The sequence below is a fragment of the Dama dama genome, chromosome 19 (genome assembly GCF_033118175.1).
Source record: "Dama dama isolate Ldn47 chromosome 19, ASM3311817v1, whole genome shotgun sequence".
Lineage (NCBI taxonomy): Eukaryota > Metazoa > Chordata > Mammalia > Artiodactyla > Cervidae > Dama > Dama dama.
Genome location: NC_083699.1, coordinates 27,605,818 through 27,618,293, shown reverse-complemented (window position 1 = coordinate 27,618,293; position 12,476 = coordinate 27,605,818). Strand labels below are relative to the sequence as shown.

General features: G+C 36.4%; 1 protein-coding gene across 9 annotated transcripts in view; it reads right to left on the bottom strand.

Moving 5' to 3' along the window:
* NAALADL2 (N-acetylated alpha-linked acidic dipeptidase like 2) overlaps positions 1-12,476 on the bottom strand; it is a 1,498,179-nt gene that overhangs the window by 984,120 nt on the left and 501,583 nt on the right. The window contains exon 1 of one of the 9 annotated variants that reach the window (XM_061168367.1): positions 10,748-10,766. The exons of the other annotated variants lie outside the window; for them this stretch is intronic. The gene's annotated coding sequence lies outside the window, so the exon portion shown is untranslated. Of the gene's footprint in view, positions 1-10,747; positions 10,767-12,476 lie in introns of those variants that run through there. 9 annotated transcript variants of the gene reach the window in all.

Sequence of the window (12,476 nt, the reverse complement as noted above, 5' to 3'; positions counted from 1 at the left end):
TATTTGGCACTAAATGTGAAAAAGATTGTTTTTAAAATAATTGTGGAAATTGGTAGCACCTCCTGATATGCTACACTTGTCAACTTTTAAAATCTGTAGGGAATTATATTTGTAGTTTTATTTCAAGGAAAGGTTATGTATAAACAGAAGACAATGGCAAAACTGATGGTCTATGGAGGTCATCATTTTTCACTGTACCATCCTCATTACTCATTGCCTAGAAAGGCAATGAATTTTACCCTTTGAATTATATTTAGATTCATGGCGTATTTTTATGAAGAGTCTTTAAAAAAAGATAAATAGTATGATACTGTTAATGGAACTGAATCTACAAATTCAGTGAATTATCCTGAAGACACATAATGCAGCTCTTAAGTTAGACAAACCTTCATTACATATATAAACGTTTTATGAACTGCTCAGTGACAGATGAGTGACAACTGTCACTCAGGTCATCAACTCTCCCATTCACATTGTACTAGGCAAATCTGCACATTCATATGATTTTAATTTCTTGATTGTGTTCTTCGATCTTTATGGTCCTTAAATGTCATTCAGGTGATTATTGTAATAAGAGAACAAATCTACCAGAAACTGTATTTCACTATTGTCCTACAAACCATGGCTTCCCTGGTGGCTCAGAAAGTAAAGAATCTGCCTACATTGTGGGAGACCTGGGTTTGATCTCTGGGTTGGGAAGATCCCCTGGAGAAGTGAATGGTTATCCACTCACAAAGACTTGGACACAACTGAGCGACTTTCACTTTCAAGACTACAAACTCAACCAAAAAGTTAGTATCCAGATGGCTTGACCTCCTCCAGTTTTTTGATAGGGTCTCCTGATATCTATTTACCAGTATTATCTAAATGTGACTAAGTCCCATTGTTAATTAACAAAATGGAGTTTTGGTCAATTACAATATAATGCATCCTCAATATAGTACAGCTTCCATTTAATGAATTAATTCTTATGCAAATTTAACCTTTAATGGAGCTACAAACAGTTGCATTCAAGTTACATCTGCATAATATTTCCCAAATGGTTTAAAAGAAGTGGGGGTGGAAAACAATTAAATTTTTTTGGTAATTAAAATGTCCCAAACATTGCATGTTAGGCTCAGTACAACTCTCCAATGTCTTATTTATTTGTTTTGCAGTACACACTCAAACTACATGATTACAACAGAGAGCCTGATCCCCTTCAGTGATGTGCCGGAAGGGACATTGCAAATAGGACTGTTGCTAAATGGACCACATCTAATGGGGTCAAAGCCCCTGATAGGACGTGCCAAGGCCATATCTAAATAGACTCCAAGGAACCATGACATTAAAATTCTACCTGAGAGCTTTTCTCGAAACATGATTGTGTAAGAGAGTTAAAGCCTTGTTAATAATTTAGCTGTAAGTACTTTAATTTCCCTGAAACCTGGCCACTGGGGACAAAGTGTATATGGCTGTTTATGTTTGGTGTTTATCAAGAAAAAAAAAATAATTAGAAAATGATTAATGCTGCTTATACATCATAGGATTAATTCCACTTAAAAATAATAGAAACATAGAGTAGAGATACAGCTCTCCTCTTGCTGTTGTGAGAGTGATGTGGTAACCTGCTCCAGAAGAAAGCTCACCAGAGAGCCTGACACCCAATGGGCACTCCATGAGGGTTTCCTGAATCAAAAGACTGCCCAAAGTCAAGGCTCATGGGAATGGATATTGTTCATCGATGATGTGTAGTACATTCGTGGCTGACTCCTTCCACCCTAATCACCAACCAAACTTATTTTTGTTGTTTCACATTATACACAGAAATTAACACTGACTTTGGATTGGTGCTGGAGAAGAATCTTGAGGGTTCCCTGGACTGCAAGAAGATCAAACCAGTCAATCCTAAAGGAAATCGACCCTGAATATTCATTGGAAGGACTGATACTGAAGCTCCATTATTTTTGGCCACCTGTTGTTGGGGAAAAATTGAAGGCAAAAGGAGAAGAGGGTAGCAGAGGATGATATGTTTAGATAGCATCACTGACTCAATGGACAAGAATTTGAGCAGACTCTGGGAGATGGTGGAGGACAGAGGAGCCTGGTGTGCTGCAGTCCATTGGGTCACAAAGAGTCAGACATGACAATGACTGAACGACAACAACATTGACTTTCATCAAAATATTTGCAAAATGGCACCATGAAAACACAGTAGAAATATCCAATTCCTAAAACACAAACTCCCTAGGTGTGGTGATTTTGTTTTGCTTTCTTATGTGCTTCTAGTGCCTAGGACAGTGCCTGACACATAACAGATACTCAATAAACATTTATGGAAGGAAGGAAGGAAAGACGCAAGGGATGGAGGGAGGAAGGAAGGAAGAAAAGATGGGATCAGAAGAAAAGAAGAATGATATGAGTCCTAATGATCTGCTTCTCCACTTACTTTTTTTTCCTTCTTTTTAACCAGGAGGCAGTGTGGTATAACATTTGACCTTATAAGTTCTGAAACCAGATTACATTTGAATCGTACCTCTTCTGCGTATTAGTTATTTGGCTTCACATATTTCTGAACTTTTTTTTTTGCCTCACTGTCTACTTCTGTAAGAATGGAATCATTATAATAAGAGTAACTTTCCACAGGGTTGTTGTAAGGATTAAATGTGAAAACATATTTAGCAGCATTCAATGAATATTATCTCCTACTATTATGATCTATTATTAATCTCCCTTTAGGAGATGACTCATTTCTAAAGTGATGTATTATTTATCATCCTCACTAAGACACTTTTGAGAGTGAAAGGGTGAGGCACTAACATGATTAAAAATCATCAATTGACCTACTTCAAGTGTAAACTGGGACAGTATCAACCAATCAGACACATATGGTTCTGCTACTTACTGGCTAAACCTGATATCAGACAGACATCCTTATTCCAAGACCTAGACTGAAATATTTAGCAGAAGCTTTTACAAGCAACACAGTAGGCTCCAACTTAGAAAGTTAAATACAGTGGGCACAAATCAACCACCTCAACAGCCTTCTTAATGTCCTCCCAAAACTATGTTTCAATCAAAATGCTCCTCTCTACTACTGGGGTATGTCTCCATTTCCCACTCCATTGAGGCCAGGGCTCATCATTTCTAGTAAAGTGTGGCTCAGCCACAATAAATGAGCCTACGAAACTCAATAGTGAAGTCCAAATACCCCTGGCTTTATTCTTCATTAAATTATCTCTGAGATGATATGGAAATTACTGTCACAGGCATTTTCTATTTAAAATGTGGGGATAAAACAATTGGCTTGAACTGTAGTCTGAGAACTGTATATCAGATCAGAATGTCTAATGCAAAAAGAGCTATGATGGGAAATACTGATTCACTGGTGAAATAAGCATTTACAGGGTGCATTTGAGGTGTTCAGTGCTAGAGAGTCCATGTACAGAAGACAAAGACTTTTCTCAGATCTTATAGAGAAAATGAGTGCAATGTAACATGATAAGTACCATGCCAGAGGGGGAACAAATTATTGAATATAATAGTGGTACCACAAAGTAGGATGTCAGGGATCTGTGATATCAAAGAAATAATATTTGAGGAATCTAAACAAGAAAATTTCACACACACACACAAAAAAAAAATGTTTGATTTTGGGCCCTGCAGACAACTCTGAGTTTGCTAAAAGAATTAAATATGGGAAGCACATTTGAGAAAAAGTCTGATGAAAGACATAGGATTATGAAAAATGATCTTAAATTCAAAAAAGTAAAAATAGTTTGATATGCTTGCAACAAAATGTTTGAAGCCGAGCATAACAAGCAATAAGGCTTTGGATCAATCTGGATTCTTACTAGACATCACTAGTTCTAAGCAAGAAGAAACTAGGGAAAAAAGAATGTGATAATAGAAAGATAACAGCTAGCAAATACTTTAAAAATATTTTGCAGCATTTTTGCTAGATACTTTGAGGTAACAAAGATGTAACACAATATTTTGATTACAGCACTTAAAAGATATCTTCATACCAAAATTAAAAGAAAAAGAAAAGCTACTTAAGTGCAATTTTGTTTTATTACCTAAAACTCTCCTTTAACTTAACTTGAGATATGTAGCCTTAACATCCACTATCAACTGAAGAAAAAAAATTTATAAGAAGAAGGGAAGGAGAACACAGACACTTTATTAGTATCAGCATGAAATACCCCTTCAAGTATAACTTCCTTCCACAGCCTTAGAGACAATGAATCCAATTAGTATTTTTTCCCTTTTTATTTGGTCATCTCAATTGGGTCAAACATGTTAGCATATTGATTTATAATATCAGCTTGAAAACTGATACTTAGTAAATCATTTAGAAGGTTGACCCTAGATTGTTGTCCTAATTGGAAAAGATAATCATTATTACTTTAGACATTTCAGTCATGCCTTCTGAAAATCACATTCACACCTCAACTGAAAGTGACTTGTTAAGATATATTTTTACCCGTTTTGAAGAATTTCTACATAAAATAGAGGCTTTAAAGTCTTCAGTTCAGGAAATTATAAAATTTGAGATTTTAAATATTATTTTATTTTTTTCATATAACATTCTTTTTATCGATTACAGTAGAAAAATGAAGATGTATAATATTGTCAAGTTCACTATCAAGACATTGGTATATCCTACTCTTTTTCTTAATATCCTTTCTATATCCTTCTATCTTATAGTTATTAAATAGAGAGGCATGTATATACATAAATAGATAGATACATAGATGGATAAAGAGCTATAGACAAATAAATATACATAGCTATTTGACACAAATGGTAGTATGTTATATATTGTTTTATAAAATGCTTAAATTTTACTTTCATTGTGCCCGTTTTTCATTTTATTAATTATTTTTCTACAACATCACTTAATAACTGCTAAAGAAAGAAAGTGAAGTTGCTCAGTCATGTCCAACTCTTTGCAACCCCATGGACTGTAGCCATGGACAGACCAGTTTTCTCCATCCATGGGATTTTCCAGGCAAGGGTACTGGAGTGGGTTGCCATTTCCTTCTCCAGGGAATCTTCCTGACCCAGGGATGGAACCCAGGTCTCCCGCATTGCAGGCAGACTCTTTATCCTCTGAGGCACCAGGGAAACCCTAATAACTGCTAAGTATGCCACATAAGGAATACAGTATAGTTTAATCCTTTATAGCAGCATACTGCCCATGTGGTTGACAAAAAAACAAAGTTGTGTACAACCTTGATATTTAAGGAAATACTTTCTAGAATTTTCAATTAACTTAAAAAGGGATTTAGAGTCTTTAAGAACACTATATTAGAAAAATGTGAAAAACGTCAAAGACCAAACTTTAAAAGGATCTTTGCTCTCAAGAAAAGAATATTCAATTACTTTCCAACTCAATGTTTTTTGGGTATGACAAAACCCACTGTAATGAACAGTTACATGGTGGTGATGGTTTAGTCACTAAATTGTGTCCGACTCTTGCAACCCCATGGACTGTAGCCTGCCAGGCTCCTCCTTCCATGGCATCTCCCAGGTGTTTTTGATAGCAAAATATAATAATAAAAATCAGTTAATTAAATTAGCCAAACCAAGCATGTTTCAAAGTATTTGTAGACAATCAAAGTTAGTGGTTTTCAAAGCTTAGCAGACATAAAAAAAATTTCAGGGGAATTTTTCAAAGATTCATGCTCCCAAAATATACTCCTTTCCCCCATAATTCAGATTCAGTTAAGTCTGTGGTGAAACAGGATATTACATTTTAATCAAGTATGCTAGATCAGAAAACCAACAAGCTTTTCTCTTTAAAGAATCTTATAATAAATAAATATTGTAAGAATAAATACTATAAACTTTGGTGTTCTCCGTCACATTTATCTTTGTCTTGTCTTGTTTTTTGTTTTGATTTTTATACATCATAAAATATGTAAAAACTATTTTAGTAAATTGGGCTATACAGACTCTAGGCAAGAATTAGTCTATCAGCTGTCGATGGCTGGCCCTTGCACTCAATGATTCTGAAGAGGTCATGGAATAATAATTTGAGAATCTCTACTCAAGACCAGTGCACAAAGAGGAGTCCACAAAACGTGTGAGTGGGGCAGCTATGACAATGTGCTATTATTTTCTACAAATTAGTACTACTGTTGTTCCACACTTCTTCTGGTAGCAATGAGACATTTTTTTCTGTTGACTGCTTAGCTACTATAGCTAAGCATTGTTTTGTTTGCTTTTTTTGGCCAGGTTCTAAAGAACAGAACAATGATCATGTGTACAATGAATTTTAAGGTGATACTAGCATCCTCTGTGAAAGGTACAACGCAATGGCATTGTATGTTGATGCCACGGTTCATTTGAGATGTTGGTTCTGGTCCAGATTCCAAGATTATTGATAGAATAAAAATCAGGGCAGTGCAAAATACATTAAGAAGAGCCAATTATGGCTGATTATGAGCTTTGCTTTTTTTCTATCAATATAGAAGACTGTATTTTCCAGTGATGGCTATAAAAACATTTAATATCACCCATGCTCTTCTGACAATGTGATTTTGACACTCCTACTATTGACAAGTAGTGTCAGTGACGACTCCTTCCATTCCTTGAAATTGGTAAGACTTGTAAAAATGGCAGAAATGACATTATGTGAGTTCTGAGGCTAGATAATAAAGGCAGTGAAACTTCATCTGGCTTTCTGGGGACATTTGCTTCCAGAATCTTGCTGCCATGCTGTGAGGATGCCCACAGGAAGAGACCATGTATAAATATTCCAACTGACAGCCCAGGTCAGGACTCCCAGCATCGACTGTCAAATATACCAGTGAAAATACCTCTGGATGATCCAGCCTCCAGCTGTTGAGTCACCCCAACCATCAAGTCTTTCCAACTGAAGCCGCTGACATGATGAAGAGAAGAAAAGCCATTTCTGCTACACCCTCTCCAAATTGCTGACCCACAAAAACCATGAGAGGTAATATAAAATTTTATTATTGTCTTAAGGCACTCAGTTTGGAATGATTTGTTGAGCAGTGATAATAATTAAAACAGCAAAGGAGACAAATATATCCAATCACTTTGATATAATCAGTAACTTTGATAAGTTTAGGTCATTAAAAAATAGATCTCTACATGGGAACCTATGACATGAATGTGTGCATGCATACTCCACTGACATTTTAGGAAACCCAAAGATAACCTATATATTTTTTAAAGAAATTAAATTTAGTTGAGGGTTTAGTTGAGTTGGCAAAAACTAATAATATGTCAAAAGTGGCAGATGTCTAATTAAATATAAATATATCAAACATAAAAATAGCATTCCATAGATATATTTACATCTATATAGATACATAAAAATTGAGTAATAGTTATTAAAATGGCAATTTACCAAAATAAAATATATTATTAGTGAATAAAACTCAATACAAATCTTTATAATACAGGCATATCTCCTTTCATTACACTTTGCAGATACTGTAATTTTTACAAATTGAAGGTTTGTGGCAATCTTACAATGAGCAAATCTATTGGTACTATTTATCCAACAGCATTTACTCACATGTATCTCTGTATCACATTGGTAATTCTCACAATAATTTAAATTATTATTATATTTGTTATGGTGATCTGTGATCAGTGATCTTTTTTGGTGTGCCTTGAATTGCTCCCATGTAAGACACCAAATTGAATCTAATAAAAGTTGTGTGTGTCCTGTCTTGCCACTTCCTCATCTTTCTTCCTCTTCATAAACCTCCTTGCTGCCTAAGATAGAACAATCTTGACATTAGGCCAGTTAATAACCCTACAATGACCTCTAAGAGTTAAAGTGAAAAGAAGTGTCTCATGTCTCTCATTTTAGTCAAAAGCTACACATGTTTAAGCTTAGTGAGAAAGGAAGCTACGACTCTTGAACCAAAATAGCAAGTTGTGAATGCAAAGGAAAATTTTTTGAAGGAAACTAAAAATGCTACTCTACTGAACACATAAATGATAGGAGAGCAAAACAGTTATAACAGTAATTATTGCTGATATGGAGAAAGTTTTCGTGATCTGGATTAAAAGATCAAGCCAACCCTAACATTCACTTAAATCAAAGCCTAATCCAGAGTAAGTCCCTAACTCTCTTCAGTTCTATGAAGACTGAGAGAGATGAGAAGCCTACAGAAGACAAGTCTGAAGATAGCAGTGAATGGTTCATGGGGTTTAAGGAGAGAAGCTATCTCTAAAACATAAAAGTGCAAGGTGAAGCAGCAAATGCTAATGTAGATGCTGTAGCAAGTTATCCAGAAGAAGACAGAGGATGAGATGGTTGGATGGCATCACCAGCTCAATGGACATGAGTTTGAGCAAGCTCCAGGAGATGGTAAAAGACAGGGAAGCCTGGTGTGCTGCAATCCATGGAGCTCCAAAGATTTGGATTCAACTGAGCAACTGAATGGCAAAAGATAACTAATGAAGGTGACTACACTAAATAACACATTTTCAAAGTAGAAAAAAAGATGCCATCTAGGGTTTTCATAACTAGAGAGGTCAATGCCTGGCTTCAAAACTTTAAAAGACAGACTGACTCTCTTGCTAGTGACTAATGCTTCTGGTGACTTTAAGTTGAAGCCAATGTTCATTCACTATTCCAAAAATCCTAGAGCCCTTAAGAATTATGCTAAATCAACTCTGTCTGTGCTCTATAAATGGAAAAACAAAGTGTGGATGACAGCACATATGTCATTTGTACAACATGGTTTACTGAAAATTTTAAGTCCACTTTTGAAATCTACTATTCAAATAAAAAGATCCCTTTCAAAATATAACTGCTCATTCACAATGCACTTGGTTACCCAAGATGGAGATGTATATGGGATGAATGTTGTTTCCAAACCTGCTAACACAACATACTCTGAGGCCCTTGAATCAAAGAGTAAATTTAAATTTTAAGTTTTATTACTTAAGAAATATATTTTGTAAGATTATAGCTACTATAAGTAGTTATTTCTCTGCTGGACGTGGGATCTGGGCAAAGAAAATTGAAAATCTTTTGAAAAGGATTCACCATTATAGATGCCATTAAGAACAGGCATGATTCATGGGAAGAAGACAAAATATCAACTTTAACAGGAGCTTGGAAGAAGCTGATTCCAACCCTTATGGATGAGGGGTCAACACTTCAGTGGAGGAAATAACTGCATATGTGGTAAAAATTGCAAAAGAACCATAATTAGAAGTAGAGCCTGAAGATGAGACTGAATTGCTGAATTCTCATGATAACATGCTAATAAATGAGAAATTTTTTTCTTATGGAAGAGCAAAGAAAGTTGTCTCTTGAAATAGAATCTACTGCTAGTGAACATACTGTGAAGATTATTGAAATAACAACAAATAATTTAAAATATTACACAAGCTTAGTTCCTTTATAAAGCAGTGGCAGGGTTTGAGAAAATTGATTCCAATTTAGGAAGAAGTTCTACTATGCATAAAATGTTATCAACAGCATTGCATGCTATAGAGAAATATTTTGAAAGGAAGAGTCAATGGATAAGGAAATTTCATTGCAGTCAAATTTTAAAAACAGCTACCCCATATTTCAGCAACAACTATGTGATCAGTCAGTAGCCATTAGCATCCAGCCAACAAAAATTGCATTTCTTCCATCAAGCCAGAATAAAAATAGTAACTCATGATGACTCAGATGATGGTTAGTACTTTTTAATTAAGATATACATTTTTTTAGATATAATGCTATTGCACAATTAATAGAATACAGCAGAGTATAAACTTTTATATGCACTGTGAAACCAAATATGCATGTGGCTTGCTTTATTGGGATATTTGCATTATTGTAGTGAGATTGATTATATTCTTTGCAGCCAAAGATGGAGAAGCTCTATACAGTCAGCAAAAACAAGACCGTGCGCTGACTATGGCTCAGATCATTAACTCCTAATTGACAAATTCAGACTTAAACAGAAGAAAGTAGGGAAAACCACTAGACCATTCAGGTATGACCTAAATCAAATCCCTTATGACTATACAGTGGAAGTGAGAAAAGGATTTAATGGACTAGATCTGATAGACAGAGTGCCTGATGAACTATGGACGGAGGTTCATGACATTGTACAGGATACAGGGATCAAGACCATCCCCATAGAAAAGAAAGGCAAAAAGGCAAAATGGTTGTCTGAGGAGGCCTTACAATTAGCTGAGAACAGGGGAGAAGGGAAAGGCAAAGGAGAAAAGGAAAGATATACCCATCTGAATGCAGAGTTCCAAAGAATAGCAAGGAGAGATAAGAAAGCTTTCCTCAGTGATCAATGCAAAGCAATAGCGGAAAACAATAGAATGGAAAAGACTAGAGATTTCTGTAAGAAAATTAGAGATATCAAGGGAACATTTCATGCAAAGATGGGCTCAATAAAGGACAGAAATGGTATGGACCCAACAGAAGCAGGAGATATTAAAGAGGTGGCAAGAAGACACAGAAGAACTGTACAAAAAAGATCTTCATGACCCAGATAATCAGTGGTGTGATCACTCACCTAGAGTCAGACACCCTGGAATGCGAAATCAAGTGGGCCTTAGGAAGCATCACTACAAAGCAAACTAGTGGAGGTGATGGAATTCCACTTGAGCTATTTCAAATCCTAAAAGATGATGCTGTGAAAGTGATACACTCAATATGTCAGCAAATTTGGAAAACTCAACAGGGGCCACAGGACTGGAAAAGGTCAGTTTTCATTCTAAAGTCAGTGCCAAAGAATGTTCAAACTACTGCACTCACCTCACATGCAAGCAAAGTAATGCTCAAAATTCTCCAAGCCAGGCTTCAACAATACATGAACCATGAACTCCCAGATGTTCAAGCTGGATTTAGAAAAGGCAGAGGAACCAAAGGTCAAATTGCCAGCATCTGTTGGGTCATCAAAAAAGTGAGAGAGTTCCAGAAAAATATCTACTTCAGCTTTATTGACTATGCCAAAGCCCTTGACTGTGTGGATCACAACAAACTATGGAAAATTCTGAAAGAAATGGGAATACCAGACCACCTGCCCTGCCTCCTCTCTGTATTTCCATACAGAGAAATTTGTATGCAGGTCAGGAAGCAAAAGTTAGAACTGGACATGGAACAACAGACTGGTTCCAAATCAGTAAAGGAATACATCAAGGCTTTATATGGACACCCTGCTTATTTAACTAATAAGCAGAGTACATCATGTGAAATGCTGACCTGGGTGAAGCACAAGCTGGAATCAAGACTGCTGGGAGAAATATCAATAACGTCAAATATGTAGATGACACCACCCTTATGGCAGAAAGTGAAGAAGAACTAAAGAGCCTATTGATGAAAGTGAAAGAGGAGAGTGAAAAAGTTGGCTTAAAGCTCAACATTCAGAAAACTAAGATCATGGCATCCAGTCCCATCACTTCATGGCAAATAGATGGGGAAACAGTGGAAACAGTGAGAGACTTTATTATTTTGGGCTCCACAATCACTGCAGATCATGATTGCAGTCATGAAATTAAAAGACACTTTCTCCTTGGAAGGAAAGTTATGACCAACCTAGACAGCATATTAAAAAGCAGAGACATTTCTTTGCCAACAAAGGTCCATCTAGTTGAAGCTACTGTTTTTCCCTTAGTCATGGATGGATGTGAGAGTTGGACTATAAAGAAAGCTGAACACCAAAGAATTGATGCTTTTGAACTGATGTGTTGGAGAAGATGCTTGAGCATCTCTTGGACTACAGCAAGATCCAACCAGTCCATCCTAAAGGAAATCAATCCTGAATATTTCATTGGAAGGACTGATGCTAAAGCTGAAAGTCCAATACTTTGGCAACCTGATGCAAAGAACTGACTCAGTGGAAAAGACCCTGATGCTGGGAAGGATGAAGGTGGGAGGAGAAGGGGATGACATTGGATGAGACGGTTGGATCGCATCACCAACTTGATGGACGTGAGTTTGAGTAAGCTCTGGGAGTTGGTGATGGACTGGGAGGCCTGGCGTGCTGCATTACATGGGGTCACAAAGAGTCAGACACGACTGATTGACTGAACTGAAATGAACTGGAACTGAACCCATATCTCCAAGGTTTGCCTTTAATGACTTAGAAGCAACTGACAGCAGAATATATATATATATATTTGTTTGTTGCTTAGTCGCTAAGTCAGGTTTGACTCTTTTGTATCCCTATGGACTGTAGTCCGCCAGGTCTCTCTGTCCATGGCATTTCCTAAACAAGAATACTGGAATGGGTTGATTGCCATTTCCTTCTCAGGGGATCTTCTCCACCAATAGATAAGAACCCATGTCTTCTGCATAGGCAGGTGGATTCCTTACCACTGAGCCACCAGGGAAGCCCATAATATGTGTGTGTGTGTGTGTGTGTGTGTGTGTGTGTGTACATATATATAAACATATAAATATGTTTATCATGTATGTGTTCAGCTTTTCAGTCATGTCCTACTCTTTATGACCCAATGAACTATAGCCCTCTAGGCTCCTCTGT